The 19,118-nt window shown below is 35.0% G+C and overlaps 1 non-coding gene across 1 annotated transcript; it reads left to right on the top strand.

Moving 5' to 3' along the window:
* Positions 1-18,745: 18,745 nt before the first annotated feature.
* LOC141683607 (small nucleolar RNA R71) lies at positions 18,746-18,852 on the top strand. The gene has a single exon (XR_012560367.1). It is a non-coding gene; the product is annotated as a small nucleolar RNA R71 (small nucleolar RNA).
* Positions 18,853-19,118: the final 266 nt, after the last annotated feature.

The raw sequence follows: 19,118 nt of genomic DNA, 5'->3' as shown, positions 1-19,118 counted from the left end.
ATCCAAATTCGAACACTTTGATTTTTCCCGAAAATCCACCAGATACCGAAAGAATTAAGTATAAGGGAACAAGATAAAAAGGATTTAAATTCAAGAAATATAAGAGAGGATCATAAAAGGAATATAATATATTGAGAAAGGTTTAGGGGAACCCAAGTAATAAGATCCCGGGTATGATCCCTCAAACGATAAACGAAAACGGAAGTTAAGCGAACCGCATAACAGATCAGCGGTCATTAGCCAAGTAATTAGGAGTTAATCAAAGGATTAATGGAGAGTGATGTCATCTCACCAACAAGGGGAAGACAAGTGTTAAATAGATGACACAACCATGGTGACATAAACATGACAAGTGAAATTGTTTTGTTGGATGATTCTTGGCCAAGCAAAAATTACCATGGTAAAAAACCAAAAAGTAGCCAAGCCATAAAGAAAATAAACCAACTAATTCACTTCACAAAATAGCAAATAAACTTGTTGTTCAAGAACATGAAGCTCTCGGCTTCTTCTTGAAAGCAAAAGAAGAAAAGATCAAGTCCAAGCTCCACTCCATAATAAATTCAAAGGTAATTATGCAAGCTTCCTTGTGATTAGATAAGCATATCCTAGGAGTTTAAGCTTCTAATTCTTTGTAAATCTCTTCCAATAAATCAAGGAAGAAGATGGTGAATAGTAACCTTCAAGAAATAACTTTAGTTTTCTTGATTTTTATGAAAGTTCAAGGTAGCTTAAGCATAGATCAAGGCTTCCATGGGCATTCCAAGGATCTTTCATTGATTAAAAGCTTCAAGGAAGGTATAACTCTAAATTATCTTAGCAATAAGTTGTTTGGTATAAATGATTATGATGATGGAATGATAGATTAAGTGTAGTAGTTGTTTTGTCATGTTGAGATCTTAGTTGTTAAGTGTTTTTGTTGATTTTGAGAGTAAAGAGTAGCACTAGTTGTTCTTGATGATTCATGGTATGATTTGGGCTTGGTTTAAATGGTTTAAAGTGGTTGATGAGTGATATTGTCATATGGTTGTATTGGGATTGATTGGTGATGGTTTGGTGTTGAATTGGTTTGGTAAAATTTTGGGAAATCGCGTAAACATAGCCGTCGTAATGCCCGATTTACCTTAGACTGTTTTTGTTCTTAACATCAGGACCCGAGAACTCACTGTTAGGTTTTGACCACTGCCATGATTAGATGGTTCATGTTACGATCTTCGTTTTGATATGTGGTTCGTTTGAATCCGATATACGGTTTAGGAGAAACGACCATTTTAAGTGACGACGTTTCGCGAACGAACCATTACCCCTCGCCTTACTTTGAAACCTTGGTTAAGGATCTTAAATGACTAATTGGGATATGAAACAATTATGTTAAGTGTATTAGGCAGTTGGTAGGGTACTCGCGAAAGAATCGCCTTAAAACCCTTAATGGAGCCGAGGGTACTCGAACGACTTATGTGATTTGTTAAGCGTAGAAATGACCATAAGCAAACGTTAGGGTTCAATTGGTTAAAGTCTAGTTTCTTAAGCGACCGTGGTTTAATTCCGGCTTATGTTGTTGTTCATAGGTTACCGGACCCACTCTAAGCTTAAGTCTACCCCGGAGCACTCAGACAAGTTTTCTACCCGTTATACTGTTGTTGTGATGTATACATATGTATATGCATTATCTTGTGATAGATGCATTGTGGTTAATTAGCAAATCTTGCGATATATTGGAGCATGTGATATTGTATATATGCATGTCTGTTTCGTAATCTGGTTATCTATCTGTTGATTTGAATGCTTATAAGTTGCATAATACCTATGCTAGAGATAAGCAGTAGTTGCGTATACCCTTAGGATAGGGGACCCAAAGGTGAACATTTTCTAAAACCGGGAGTCGATGTTCCCGAGTATATTATATATATATATTTATATATATATATATTGATATAGTTCAAAACTATTAATCGAATAAGGTTTATTCGATAGCTTTATTTATTTAATGAATATTATTCTGAATATTCATTCGAGGACTTATGACTCCGCTTATTTATTTAATGAATATTACTTTGAATATTCATTCGAGGACTTATGACTCGGTTTATTTTATTTAATGAATATTATTCTGAATATTCATTCGAGGACTTATGACTTCGCTTATTTATTTAATGAATATTATTCAGAATATTCATTCGAGGACTTATGACTCCGCTTATTTATTTAATGAATATTACTTTGAATATTCATTCGAGGACTTATGACTCGGTTTATTTTATTTAATGAATATTAATTTGAATATTCATTCGAAGGCTTATGACTCCGTTTATTTTATTAATGAATATTAATTTGAATATTCATTCGAGGACTTATGACTCCGATTATTTACTAATTAATATTCTTTATTTTATTAAAGAATAATGTGTCGATAATCAAATTCACTTTTGATTACACAAATAAAGATATTACTTTCGTATAAGTATAGCTTTGGTTATTTAATATTCATTTCAAGTATAAGTTTTACAACTTCTACTTCAATTATTTTTATAAAATTATTCTTTATGGGAATATTATTTAAATAATAATATTCAGATATTTTCTAATATATCGGGACTGATTTATTTCATTAAATCAGCATTACTCCAAACATTCTTAAAAAATGTTTTCGAGTCTTCAAAATGATTTTAAAAGTTAGAGCGGATCCCAAAACTCATTTTTATAGTTAAGATCTTCCTTTCGAAGGGGATTTAAATACTCGCTCAAAACTTGAGGGATCCGGCTCTGTGGTGTATTTTACATTCGCAACGAGGTTGCTGTTTGGATAAATGAATTGATTACTTACCCAACTTCCGGGAAGTAAGTCCATCTATTGAGTCGGCATAAGCAACATGGGCTCAGTGGGCGTCCATGAAAGTGTAAGTGGCTCAGTGGGAGTTCATCAAATGCGTAAATGGCTGAGTGGCAGTCCAGCATAAGGTCCTATTGCGGCCAGGATGATGACCAGTGGGGAATTCGTCCATTTACAAGTAGAAAATGTTACTTATTGGTATCTTTGCCTGATCAGCAAGATATCAGGTTTATGCCAAGGTTTTCTACTTTCCAAATTCATTGGATATTGCAACTCTGTTTATAATTTTCATAACAGAGGTTTTCAGGGAGTGTATGAAATGTATATATATAGGTGTATATATATATCGGGACTTAATGAAGTATCTCGTAACTTCATTATTTATAATGATATTTCAAGGATTTAATCTATTCAAGTCTTATCTTGTAGTCTCATCTGGGTGATGAACTTTTGAAACTGATTATAACTTGAATGGTGGTAGTTCAAGTAGTATTCGGATATAAGTATATTGGAGTATCTTGTAACTTCATCTTTTAAACTTATATCTAGTAAATGATTATCTTGTGCATGTCAAAGATTTTCGGAAAAATGTTGAGACGAGGTTAGATATATGAGATCACCTTGCAACGATATTTTATACAGTTATTGTTGGATTTTTAACGCAGCGGGGCATGGTAAAACACTTTTACACATACAAAATCCAAATAAAAGCATATAAATCGTGAATAAAAATTCGAGGGATCGAATCTAACCTTTTAAAATAATTCGGAGACAACGATCAGAGATCCTTAGCAGTTGCTCCTCAAGTGTGAAGCACTCCACCGGTATCCACCAAGAAAACGATGTTAAGGAGGAGGAAGAAGGTGGAGAGAATTGGGTTTTCCAAACTTTTGGGTTTTCGGGTTAGAATAAAATTAGGGTCTATAATAGTGTATTTATAGGCAAAATTTTCAGCTGAAATTTTCCCATAAATATTATTATTATTATCCCATTTATTATTCTCATTAATAATTAAAACACCTTTTAATCATTAATCCTTTTTCTAAACACTTTAGAAATAATTCTCTCTTTTGATTTAATTTCCAAAAATTAAATCCTTTAATTAATAATATTAAGAACTTTTCTTAATTAATTTATAATCAATTAAATCTCATTTAATCGATTATTAAATTTGCCAATTAATTATTTATTTCACAAATAAATAATTATTTAGCCATTATTAATTAATTCCTCCACCCTTAAATCATTCTCTTTTTATGGTGTGACCCTGTAGGTTCAATATTAAGCCGGTAGTAGAAAAAAATAATAATAAAACTATTTTATCATTATTTATATAAATTTTCTAATTTATTAAATATGATTAATTAATTAATCACATTTATTCTACATCGTGAGGGATACTTCTCAGCATATCGCGACTATCCGGATAATATGAATTCATAAACTCCTTCTATCCTACAATGTTCCGATTAAATACAAGGCATGGATCTCTTGTCAAGCCTATCTAATTCAATCACTTGCTTACCATTTACTATGCACAGTTCTATGCAAATTAGAAACTCCTTTCTAATTTCATTCACTCTGGCCAAAGATTTCTAAACTAGCATAAGTGGATCAGCCTTGAACATTCGCTTCCTTCACTGGAAGGGGTAGATCCTTTATTGATCATACACTATCTTCGTGTACAAATTTCTATACCAAGAAGAGCCCTAATAATTGTCCCTGGAGACTAAGAACTAAACCAAAGCATAGTTCAGTGTACACAAGATGACTATGATGACCTCAAGTCTAAGGATACTTGTACAACTATCACTATGCGAACTACTGCTGACACATGAGTGAACTCCATCAGTTGTTCAGCTGTGCGAGTCATGTTCAGTGAACTTATTCTATAATAAGCACCTACATACTAGCTATATTGTCACCACACAAATGTCTATGAGAACAGACATCCTTCATAATGAAGCAAGCATAGTATGTACCGATCTTTGCGGATTATTAATTACCAGTTAGTAATCCTATGATCAGGAACTATTTAAGTTTAGAGTTATCATCTTTTTAGGTCTCACTATTATGATCTCATCATAATCCATAAAAAGCTTTACTCTAAACTATGGTATATCTTATTTAAACACTTAAATAGATAGAGCCCGTAATAAAAATAAAACAAGTCTTTTATTAATATCAACGAAATCAAAATAGATTACATAACAGTTATTCCTAAATCCTAATACATGATTGGACTTAGGACATATTCCTTTCAATCTCCCACTTGTACTAAAGCCAATCACTCTGGTATCTAATACCCATCTTGTCTTGATGATGATCAAAGTGACTTTCATAAATTAGCTTTGTGAGTGGGTCTGCTATGTTGTTTTGTGTGTCAACTCTATTTCAATACAATACAAGAAATGTTACCGCGCTCCCACTAACCCTTTTGTAGACGCATGGTTCATCTTCGTTTTTGATAAAATCAAACTCTTTGATTGTCTCATCAAAACGAATGTTCCATCTTTCGAGAAGCTTGCTTTAAATCACATATGGTTCGTAGTAGCTTACACACTAGGCTTTCATTTCCCTTGGAAAGAAAACCATCTGGCTATTTGCCAGATCACATAGTCGTAGTAAGCAGCATTCGCAAGCAAAATCCGAACTGATTTTAACAGGGCTACAGGTAAAAGGTTTCATCAAAGTCAATCCATTGCCTTTGTTTAAATCCTTTTCCCAAAAGCCTGGCCTTAAAGGTCTCCACCTGGCCATCTGCTATAATCTATCTTTTGTATACCGTATACATAGATTCCATTCTGGATTTCATGGCACTATGCCATTTCTCTGAGTCAACACTACTCATAGCCTCATTATAAGTTACAGGGTCGTCATCATCAATGATCGACAACTCATTGTCATTCTCAATGACAAGGCCATATTACCTCTCAGGTTGGCGAGACACTCTCCCTGTCCTATGAATGGGCTGTTCCACAAAAGGTTGTTCAGTCAGAACAGGTGTTTCCACTTGAACCGTAGTAGTTTGTGCTTCTTGAACTTCAACAAGTTCAATTTTGCTCCCACTGTTTCCTTCAAGGATAAACTCCTTTTCCAAGAAGGTAGCATGTCTGGATACAAACACCCGATGATCGGTATAAAAGTAATACCCTAAAGTCTCTTTAGGATATCCCACAAAACTACATATTACGGATCGATATTCCAGCTTATCTGGGTCAACTTTCTTGACATAAGTTGGACATCCCCAAATCTTAACGTGTTTAAGACTCGGTTTCCTTTCTTTCCATATCTCATACGAAGTTTGAGTAACAGATTTTGGAAGGCACCTTATTCAGTAAATATGCTGAGGTTTCCAATGCATAACCCCATAGGAATACTGGAAGATTTGTATAGCTCATCATGGACCGAACTATGTCTAACAAAGTTCGATTTCTCCTTTCAGATACCAATCTGGAGGAGTCTACTTGGAGACTATACCATTTACTTTGAGATAATCTAGAAACACTCCATTAAAGTATTCACCACCTCGATCTAATCGAAGAATTATAATACTATATTTGGTTTGTTTCTCCACTTCATACTTATACTCTTTGAACTTTTCAAAGGCTTCAAACTTGTGTTTCATCAAACACCTATCCGAATCTAGATCTATTATCCATGAAAGTAATGAAGTATGAAAATCCACCCATGGCTTGCGCAGACATTGGTCCACATACATCTGTGTGTACCATTCCTAGCAAATTTGCAGCCCTCTCTCCATGTCTACTAAATGGAGACTGCAGTGCAACAATGAAGTGAGATTTTCATCATCCCTTTTCTTTTATTAGTTTGTTCAATCTGAAGTAAATTATGTCACAAATATACAGACCATTATTTAAAGCACCACGTCCATAAAGAATATTATCTTTAAAAATAGAACATTCATTATTCTCAATAATAAATGAAAATCCAGCCAAGTCTAACATGAGAATAATATTCCTCACAATCGAGGGAACAAAATAACAATTATTTAAAACAATAGTCTTGCCCGTAGGCATATGTAAATGAAATGATTCTACATCTTCAGCAGCAACTCTTGCTCCATTTCCCATCAGTAGAATCACCTCCTCTTCTTCAAGAGTCCTACTTCTCCTTGGTCCCTGCAACAAATTGCAGATTTGATAACCACAGGCGGTATCTAATACCCAAGTAGAAATTTGATTTAATGACATATTTATTTCTATTATGAACATACCTGAATCAGAAGCGGTAGTCTCACTACCCTTCTTCTTCTTCAATTCTGCAAGGTAAACCTTGCAGTTCCTCTTCCAGTGCCCCACCTTGTTACAGTGAAAGCAAACAACTTTGCTCTTGGGGTCTTCAGCTTTTGGTGGAACCGGGGTTTTCTCACATACTTTCTTCTTCTTGGAAGGGTTCCTCTTCCTTTTCTTAGGATTGAAACCTTCACCAATTAGAAGAACAGAACTCTTCTTAGGGGGAAAATTCGATTCCGCAGTCTTCAACATGTTGTGGAGTTCAGGCAGGCTGACATCCAACTTATTCATGTGAAAGTTCACAACAAACTGCGAGAACGAACTCGGAAGCGATTGCAAGACCAAGTCTTGGCTCAGCTCCCCATCCATGGCAAAACCAAGTTGTCCAAGACGTTCAATCAAATTGATCATCTTAAGTACATGGTCATTCACAGATGATCCCTCAGACATCCTACAACCGAACAGCTCCTTCGATATCTCATATCGAGCTGTCCTCCCCGCCACATCATACAACTCTTGTAGATGCATGAGGATAGTGTGAGCATCCATATGCTCATGTTGCTTCTGTAGCTCAATGTTCATGGAAGCTAGCATGATACATTGAGCAACATTTGCATCATCTATCCACTTACGATACACAACATGTTCATCATTATGCGCATCGCTAGCAGGTTCAGTAGGCTTAGGTGAGTCAATCACGTATTCCAGCTTCTCAATCCTGAGAACAATTCTCAAGTTTCGAAGCCAATCAGCATAATTAGGACCAGTCAATTTGTGAGCATCTAGTATGCTCCTGTGTGATAGTGCAGAAGACATAACGTAAAAAGTAAATCTTTAAATGATAAACACATAAAAAGAATTAGCAAATATTCGATTTCATTTCAAAATACTATATGAATCAGGTCTTTATTCATAACTGGCTCCCACTAGTTTTCCTAATTTATTCAACCCTCTACGTGAAAAATTAAGCATTCATAATGCTAGTGGGAATAGGGATCCTACATTCCATTACACAACCCCGGCTGTGGCACGAAACGCCATGTAATGTTCAATAGGCAGACAACTCTTGTCAATTACATCTTATGTTATTCCCTAATCAAACTTTAGCCTCTTGAATAATTGAGTCACGGCTGTGGCACGACAAACTCAATATTCTAAGTCAAGTCTAACCCAACATTCCGTACAATTGAATCAGTCCCCAAAGGCCCACGGCTGTGGCACGTAATGACCTTTAGATTCTTATTCAATGTACACATCTCTATGTAATAGACAAGTATTTCTTATTTCGAAATCAAAGCCCTCGGCTGTGGCACGAAACGATAATAATTCAAAAATAAGAACTACTTTCTACCATGTTGGAAGGCTATGCCCGACACAAGCCCGTTGTGTCATTGGCCAATTACTACTTGATATTATTTAATTTTAGAGGGATTAAATTACGTTACAATCATAATCATATTATAAAGAGATTCTTCCTTTTAAATTAAATATTTCAAATCAATAATCAATAATCAGATGATTCCCAGATCGGGTGGAGCATTGTCAAGAGGCGTCACTTAATAACCCTTTCTTATAGATAGAAATCTGTTGTTGACAGAATCATCCTTTCTCTCATATCGAAAATTCATATTCAATTACGTGTTTCATAAACACAAGAATCTCATGATTGTATTCATAATATTGTTATTAAGGTTATGAAACAATTTCACTATACTAGGTTGTCTAACAAACGCCTTATGTTCATTTAAGTTCACCTAAATCTATCATCGCATGATAAACTAAACATATATCACATATATCAACATGAATAAACATCAAGGTAGGCATGTTATATCATCTAGCACATTAGTCTAAGCATTATACATCTCTATGTATCACATGAAGCATTTAAAAGCAATTAAAAATAGTCAAAAACAGCTTTAAAACACTTCATGGAAATATAAACAGTTCAAAACTTTTATATAAACTAAAATTGATCAATCCATTAGATCTGTCTCGAAAAACGAATCCAACGGTATATTGCACGCCCAAAACGGAGTTACGAAACTCCCAGAAAATCAATTTTAAAATCAACAAACGGGCTGTAACGCATTACAGGAACGCGTTACAGGACCTGTAACGCATTCCGGTGATGCGTTACACCCCTTTTAAGCCATTAAAGGGTGTAACGCATTCTACGAATGCGCAATAGCCCTTCCCGCGCGCGTGCGCCACACGCGCCCGACAGCAGCCGCCGCGCCTGACAGTCACTCTGTCTTCTATGTCTTCCGTGCAGTCCCATCAGTACAACAACAATCATTCAACAGATGTATATAGCAGACAAGCAGATGCATAATATATATATATATATATATATATATATACTAACAGTTTATTTATATATATATATGACTTATTTAATTACGAATTTAATTATAAGAACTTCAAAAATTCATAATAAAAAATCTATACATCCTAAAAATATGAAAAAAATACCCAGACGATCTACAACACTTGTAGAACCCAGATCATCATTCAAAATTATTCTGAGAAACGATTTCTCATCAGACAAAATTAATCCATAATATAACTTGTAAAAATCATAATTAATTCATACAAGCATATAAAATTCTGAAATTTTTACCACAGATCTATATGCATACAACCTGTGCTCTGATACCATTGTTGGATTTTTAACGCAGCGGGGCATGGTAAAACACTTTTACACATACAAAATCCAAATAAAAGCATATAAATCGTGAATAAAAATTCGAGGGATCGAATCTAACCTTTTAAAATAATTCGGAGACAACGATCAGAGATCCTTAGCAGTTGCTCCTCAAGTGTGAAGCACTCCACCGGTATCCACCAAGAAAATGATGTTAAGGAGGAGGAAGAAGGTGGAGAGAATTGGGTTTTCCAAACTTTTGGGTTTTCGGGTTAGAATAAAATTAGGGTCTATAATAGTGTATTTATAGGCAAAATTTTCAGCTGAAATTTTCCCATAAATATTATTATTATTATCCCATTTATTATTCTCATTAATAATTAAAACACCTTTTAATCATTAATCCTTTTTCTAAACACTTTAGAAATAATTCTCTCTCTTGATTTAATTTCCAAAAATTAAATCCTTTAATTAATAATATTAAGAACTTTTCTTAATTACTTTATAATCAATTAAATCTCATTTAATCAATTATTAAATTTACCAATTAATTATTTATTTCAAAAATAAATAATTATTTAGCCATTATTAATTAATTCCTCTACCCTTAAATCATTCTCTTTTTATGGTGTGACCATGTAGGTTCAATATTAAGCCGGTAGTAGAAATAAATAATAATAAAACTATTTTATCATTATTTATATAAATTTTCTAATTTATTAAATATGATTAATTAATTAATCACATTTATTCTACATCGTGAGGGATACTTCTCAGCATATCGCGACTATCTGGATAATATGAATTCACTGCTTAGAATACCAAGAACCTATTCAGTGAATAGTTACCGTACAATAAACTCCTTCTACCCTACAATGTTCCGATTAAATACAAGGCATGGATCTCGTGTCAAGCCTATCTAATTCAATCACTTGCTTACCATTTACTATGCGTAGTTCTATGCAAATTAGAAACTCCTTTCTAATTTCATTCACTCTGGCCAGAGATTTCTGAACTAGCATAAGTGGATCAGCCTTGAACATTCGCTTCCTTCACTGGAAGGGGTAGATCCTTTATTGATCATACACTATCTTCGTGTACAAATTCCTATACCCAGAAGAGCCCTAATAATTGTCCCTGGAGACTAAGAACTAAACCAAAGCATAGTTCAGTGTACACAAGATGACTATGATGAACTCAAGTCTAAGGATACTTGTACAACTATCACTATGCGAACAACTGCTGACACGTGAGTGAACTCCATCAGTTGTTCAGCTGTGCGAGTCATGTTCAGTGAACTTATTCTATAATAAGCACCTACATACTAGCTATAGTGTCACCACACAAATGTCTATGAGAACAGACATCCTTCATAATGAAGCAAGCATAGTATGTACCGATCTTTGCGGATTATTAATTACCAGTTAGTAATCCTATGACCAGGAACAATTTAAGTTTAGAGTTATCATCTTTTTAGGTCTTACTATTATGATCTCATCATAATCCATAAAAAGCTTTACTCTAAACTATGGTATATCTTATTTAAACACTTAAATAGATAGAGCCCGTAATAAAAACAAAACAAGTCTTTTATTAATATCAACGAAATCAAAACAGATTACATAACAGTTATTCCTAAATCCTAATACATGATTGGACTTAGGACATATTCCTTTCAATCTCCCACTTGTACTAAAGCCAATCACTCTGGTATCTAATACCCATCTTGTCTTTATGACGATCAAAGTGACTTTCATAAAGTAGTTTTGTGAGTGGGTCTGCTATGTTGTTTTGTGTGTCAACTCTATTTCAATACAATACAAGAAATGTTACCGCACTCCCACTAACCCTTTTGTAGACGCATGGTTCATCTTCGTTTTTGATAAAATCAAACTCTTTGATTGTCTCATCAAAACGAATGTTCCATCTTTCGAGAAGCTTGCTTTAAATCACATATAGTTTGCAGTAGCATACACACTAGGCTTTCATTTCCCTTGGAAAGAAAACCATCTGGCTATTTGCCAGATCACATAGTCGTAGTAAGCAGCATTCGCAAGAAAAATCCGAACTGATTTTAACAGGGCTACAGGTAAAAGGTTTCATCAAAGTCAATCCATTGCCTTTGTTTGAATCCTTTTCCCAAAAGCCTGGCCTTAAAGGTCTCCACCTGGCCATCTGCTATAATCTATCTTTTGTATACCGTATACATAGATTCCATTCTGGATTTCATGGCACTATGCCATTTCTCTGAGTCAACACTACTCATAGCCTCATTATAGGTTACAGGGTCGTCATCATCAATGATCGACAACTCATTGTCATTCTCAATGACAAGGCCATATTACCTCTCAGGTTGGCGAGACACTCTCCATGTCCTATGAATGGGCTGTTCCATAAAAGGTTGTTCAGTCAGAACAGGTGTTTCCACTTGAACCGTAGTAGTTTGTGCTTCTTGAACTTCATCAAGTTCAATTTTGCTCCCACTATTTCCTTCAAGGATAAACCACTTTTCCAAGAAGGTAGCATGTCTGGATACAAACACTCGATGATCGGTGCAAAAGTAATACCCTAAAGTCTCTTTAGGATATCCCACAAAACTACATTTTACGGATCGATATTCCAGCTTATCTGGGTCAACTTTCTTGACATAAGCTGGACATCCCCAAATCTCAACGTGTTTAAGACTCGGTTTCCTTTCTTTCCATATCTCATACGAAGTTTGAGGAACAGATTTTGGAAGGCACCTTATTCAGTAAATATGCTGATGTTTCTAATGCATAACCCCATAGGAATACTGGAAGATTTGCATAGCTCATCATGGACCGAACTATGTCTAACAAAGTTCGATTTCTCCTTTCAGATACCAATCTGGAGGAGTCCACTGGGAGACTATACCATTTACTTTGAGATAATCTAGAAACACTCCATTAAAGTATTCACCACCTCGATCTAATCGAAGAATTATAATACTATGTTTGGTTTATTTCTCCACTTCATACTTATACTCTTTGAACTTTTCAAAGGCTTCAGACTTGTGTTTCATCAAACACCTATCCGAATCTAGATCTATTATCCATGAAAGTAATGAAGTATGAAAATCCACCCATGGCTTGCGCATACATTGGTCCACATACATCTGTGTGTACCATTCCTAGCAAATTTGCAGCCCTCTCTCCATGTCTACTAAATGGAGACTGCAGTGCCACAACGAAGTGAGATTTTCATCATCCCTTTTCTTTTATTAGTTTGTTCAATCTGAAGTAAATTATGTCACAAATATACAGACCATTATTTAAAGCACCACGTCCATAAAGAATATTATCTCTAAAAATAGAACATTCATTATTCTCAATAATAAATGAAAATCCAGCCAAGTCTAACATGGGAATAATATTCCTCACAATCGAGGGAACAAAATAACAATTATTTAAAACAATAGTCTTGCCCGTAGGCATATGTAAATGAAATGATTCTATATCTTCAGCAGCAACTCTTGCTCCATTTCCCATCAGTAGAATCACCTCCTCTTCTTCAAGAGTCCTACTTCTCCTTGGTCCCTGCAACAAATTGCAGATTTGATAACCACAGACGGTATCTAATACCCAAGTAGAAATTTGATTTAATGACATATTTATTTCTATTATGAACATACCTGAATCAGAAGCGGTAGTCTCACTACCCTTCTTCTTCTTCAATTCTGCAAGGTAAACCTTGCAGTTCCTCTTCCAGTGCCCCACCTTGTTACAGTGAAAGCAAACAACTTTGCTCTTGGGGTCTTCAGCTTTTGGTGGAACCGGGGTTTTCTCACATACTTTCTTCTTCTTGGAATGGTTCCTCTTCCTTTTCTTAGGATTGAAACCTTCACCAATTAGAAGAACAGAACTCTTCGTAGGGGGAAAATTCGATTCCGCAGTCTTCAACATGTTGTGGAGTTCAGGCAGGCTGACATCCAACTTATTCATGTGAAAGTTCACAACAAACTGCGAGAACGAACTCGGAAGCGATTGCAAGACCAAGTCTTGGCTCAGCTCCCCATCCATGGCAAAACCAAGTTGTCCAAGACGTTCAATCAAATTGATCATCTTAAGTACATGGTCATTCACAGATGATCCCTCAGACATCCTACAACCGAACAGCTCCTTCGATATCTCATATCGAGCTGTCCTCCCCGCCACATCATACAACTCTTGTAGATGCATGAGGATAGTGTGAGCATCCATATGCTCATGTTGCTTCTGTAGCTCAATGTTCATGGAAGCTAGCATGATGCATTGAGCAACATTTGCATCATCTATCCACTTACGATACACAACATGTTCATCATTATGCGCATCGCTAGCAGGTTCAGTAGGCTTAGGTGAGTCAATCACGTATTCCAGCTTCTCAATCCTGAGAATAATTCTCAAGTTTCGAAGCCAATCAGCATAATTAGGACCAGTCAATTTGTGAGAATCTAGTATGCTCCTGAGTGATAGTGCAGAAGACATAACGTAAAAAGTAAATCTTTAAATGATAAACACATAAAAATACTTAGCAAATATTCGATTTCATTTCAAAATACTATATGAATCGGGTCTTTATTCATAACTGGCTCCCACTAGTTTTCCTAATTTATTCAACCCTCTACGTGAAAAATTAAGCATTCATAATGCTAGTGGGAATAGGGATCCTACATTCCATTACACAACCCCGGCTGTGGCACGAAACGCCATGTAATGTTCAATAGGCAGACAACTCTTGTCAATTACATCTTATGTTATTCCCTAATCAAACTTTAGCCTCTTGAATAATTGAGTCACGGCTGTGGCACGACAAACTCAATATTCTAAGTCAAGTCTAACCCAACATTCCGTACAATTGAATATGTCCCCAAAGGCCCACGGCTGTGGCACATAATGACCTTTAGATTCTTATTCAATGTACACATCTCTATGTAATAGACAAGTATTTCTTATTTCAAAATCAAAGCCCTCGGCTGTGGCACAAAACGACAATAATTCAAAAATAAGAACTACTTTCTACCATGTTGGAAGGCTATGACCGACACAAGCCCGTTGTATCATTGGCCAATTACTACTTGATATTATTTAATTTTAGAGGGATTAAATTACGTTACAATCATAATCATATTATAAAGAGATTCTTCCTTTTAAATTAAATATTTCAAATCAATAATCAATAATCAGATGATTCCCAGATCGGGTGGAGCATTGTCAAGAGGCGTCACTTAATAACCCTTTCTTATAGATATAAATCTGTTATTGACAGAATCATCCTTTCTCTCATATCGAAAATTCATATTCAATTACGTGTTTCATAAACACAAGAATCTCATGATTGTATTCATAATATTGTTATTAAGGTTATGAAACAATTTCACTATACTAGGTTGTCTAACAAACGCCTTATGTTCATTTAAGTTCACCTAAATCTATCATCGCATGATAAACTAAACATATATCACATATATCAACATGAATAAACATCAAGGTAGGCATGTTATATCATCTAGCACATTAGTCTAAGCATTATACATCTCTATGTATCACATGAAGCATTTAAAAGCAATTAAAAATAGTCAAAAACAGCTTTAAAACACTTCATGGAAATATAAACAGTTCAAAACTTTTATATAAACTAAAATTGATCAATCCATTAGATCCGTCTCGAAAAACGAATCCAACGGTATATTGCACGCCCAAAACGGAGTTACGAAACTCCCAGAAAATCAATTTTAAAATCAACAAACGGGCTGTAACGCATTACAGGAATGCGTTACAGGACCTGTAACGCATTCCGGTGATGCGTTACACCCCTTTTAAGCCATTAAAGGGTGTAACGCATTCTACGAATGCGCAATAGCCCTTCCCGCGCGCGTGCGCCACACGCGCCCGACAGCAGCCGCCGCGCCTGACAGTCACTCTGTCTTCTATGTCTTCCGTGCAGTCCCATCCGTACAGCAACAATCATTCAACAGATGTATATAGCAGACAAGTAGATGCATAATATATATATATATATATATACTAACAGTTTATTTATATATATATATGACTTATTTAATTACGAATTTAATTGTAAGAACTTCAAAAATTTATAATAAAAAATCTATACATCCTAAAAATATGAAAAAAATACCCAGACGATCTACAACACTTGTAGAACCCAGATCATCATTCAAACTTATTCTGAGAAACGATTTCTCATCAGACAAAATTAATCCATAATATAACTTGTAAAAATCATAATTAATTCATACAAGCATATAAAATTCTGAAATTTTTACCGCAGATCTATATGCATACAACCTGTGCTCTGATACCATTGTTCGATTTTTAACGCAGCGGGGCATGGCAAAACACTTTTACACATACAAAATCCAAATAAAAGCATATAAATCGTGAATAAAAATTCGAGGGATCGAATCTAACCTTTTAAAATAATTCGGAGACAACGATCAGAGATCCTTAACAGTTGCACCTCAAGTGTGAAGCACTCCACCGGTATCCACCAAGAAAACGATGTTAAGGAGGAGGAAGAAGGTGGAGAGAATTGGGTTTTCCAAACTTTTGGGTTTTCGGGTTAGAATAAAATTAGGGTCTATAATAGTGTATTTATAGGCAAAATTTTCAGCTGAAATTTTCCCATAAATATTATTATTATTATCCCATTTATTATTCTCATTAATAATTAAAACACCTTTTAATCATTAATACTTTTTCTAAATACTTTAGAAATAATTCTCTCTCTTGATTTAATTTCCAAAAATTAAATCCTTTAATTAATAATATTAAGAACTTTTCTTAATTAATTTATAATCAATTAAATCTCATTTAATCGATTATTAAATTTGCCAATTAATTATTTATTTCACAAATAAATAATTATTTAGCCATTATTAATTAATTCCTCCACCCTTAAATCATTCTCTTTTTATGGTGTGACCCTGTAGGTTCAATATTAAGCCGGTAGTAGAAATAAATAATAATAAAACTATTTTATCATTATTTATATAAATTTTCTAATTTATTAAATATGATTAATTAATTAATCACATTTATTCTACATCGTGAGGGATACTTCTCAGCATATCGCGACTATCCGGATAATATGAATTCACTGCTTAGAATACCAAGAACCTATTCAGTGAATAGTTACCGTACAATAAACTCCTTCTACCCTACAATGTTCCGATTAAATACAAGGCATGGATCTCGTGTCAAGCCTATCTAATTCAATCACTTGCTTACCATTTACTATGCGTAGTTCTATGCAAATTAGAAACTCCTTTCTAATTTCATTCACTCTGGCCAAAGATTTCTGAACTAGCATAAGTGGATCAGCCTTGAACATTCACTTCCTTCACTGGAAGGGGTAGATCCTTTATTGATCATACACTATCTTCGTGTACAAATTCCTATACCCAGAAGAGCCCTAATAATTGTCCCTGGAGACTAAGAACTAAACCAAAGCATAGTTCAGTGTACACAAGATGACTATGATGACCTCAAGTCTAAGGATACTTGTACAACTATCACTATGCGAACAACAGCTGACACGTGAGTGAACTCCATCAGTTGTTCAGCTGTGCGAGTCATGTTCAGTGAACTTATTCTATAATAAGCACCTACATACTAGCTATAGTGTCACCACATAAATGCCTATGAGAACAGACATCCTTCATAATGAAGCAAGCATAGTATGTACCGATCTTTGCGGATTATTAATTACCAGTTAGTAATCCTATGACCAGGAACTATTTAAGTTTAGAGTTATCATCTTTTTAGGTCTCACTATTATGATCTCATAATAATCCATAAAAAGCTTTACTCTAAACTATGGTATATCTTATTTAAACACTTAAATAGATAGAGCCCGTAATAAAAACAAAACAAGTCTTTTATTAATATCAATGAAATCAAAACAGATTACATAAAAGTTATTCCTAAATCCTAATACATGATTGGACTTAGGACATATTCCTTTCAGTTATAAACGGGAACTCTGTGTATATTATACATGTCAGAGGATTTCAAAGATTGTGAAAAGTATATATGTATATATATATACTGAATATTTTGCGACTTGGTCGCGTTAAGATATCAGCTTGGTTCATTTCTTCTTGACCAAGACTTTCATGTGTACTATGAGAATGCTCATATATTGTTAATTATTATACATATTATTTTGGTGGGCTTGTTGCTCACCCTTGCTTCTTCTTTCATCACACAATATCAGATAGACAAGATGAACAGGATCAAGCTCCCAATTCGTGAGCGGATAGGAAACGTTCCGCAGTTTCCTGTAGGCGTTGATGCCGCCGTAGCTGAGGTAAGAACTACCAATAGGCTAGGTTTTCAACTATTGATGTACCAGACTTATGTATATTATGAATTGTAATAATGGCAAAGAATATGTAAATTTATTCAGAAACCCTTTTGAGGTGTAATGACTTATAATTGTGGAATAAAATGACTTGTGTTATTTTTGGTATTCATCTCTGAGACTATAACTTGTGGTGTGTGTGTATATTGTGGGGTCACAGTACGCAGTAGTTGGTTGACTGTTAAGATTAAGTATTGATAAGGGAAATGGAACTCATGATAACCTGGATCCCCGACCCCGGATTTGGGGGTGTTACAAAAGTTGCTCACAAACTGAGCTGATTCACTAAAAATAGCACACTGCTCTGTCTCATGGGCACTAGCACAAAGCTCACGAATACTAGTGATTTGATTAACTCTATAATTAGCCAAAGAATCCATCTTAATCGTCAAAGCCTTAAGCTGAGCAGCTATAGCAGTAGCTGCATCTACCTCCAGAATTCCCGCTACCTTGCCTTGAGTCAGTCTCTGAGACGGGTTCTGGTATTCATTAGTAGCCATCAGTTCAATCAAATCATACGCTTCATCGTAGCTCTTAGCCCATAAGGCTCCACCTGATGCTGCATCAAGCATGGGTCTAGAATTGACACCCAAACCATTATAAAAGCAGTTAATGTTCATTCAGTCAGGCATCCCATGATGATGACACTTTCTAAGCATCTCCTTATAACAATCCCAAGCTTCACATAAAGATTATCCCGATTGTTGTGTAAATTGAGTAAGAGCATTCCTGATTGCAGTAGTATTCGCCATATGAAAGAACTTATTAAGAAACTTTTGAGAAAGATCTTCCCATTTAGTTATAGAAGCTGGTGGTAGAGAATGCAACCAACACTTAGCTTTATCCCTCAGAGAGAATGGGAAAAGCCTTAGCTTTATAGCATCTTCAGACATATTGTTGAATTTGAAGATGTCGCAGATCTTGATGAAATCTCCAATATGCATATTGGGATCTTCCGTTGGATAACCCCCAAACTGAACCGAGTTCTGCACCATCTGAATTG

The sequence above is a fragment of the Apium graveolens genome, chromosome 1 (genome assembly GCF_009905375.1).
Source record: "Apium graveolens cultivar Ventura chromosome 1, ASM990537v1, whole genome shotgun sequence".
In the NCBI taxonomy this organism is placed as follows: domain Eukaryota; kingdom Viridiplantae; phylum Streptophyta; class Magnoliopsida; order Apiales; family Apiaceae; genus Apium; species Apium graveolens.
Note: the sequence above shows the minus strand (reverse complement) of the source record. Positions and strands in the feature narration are given on the sequence as shown.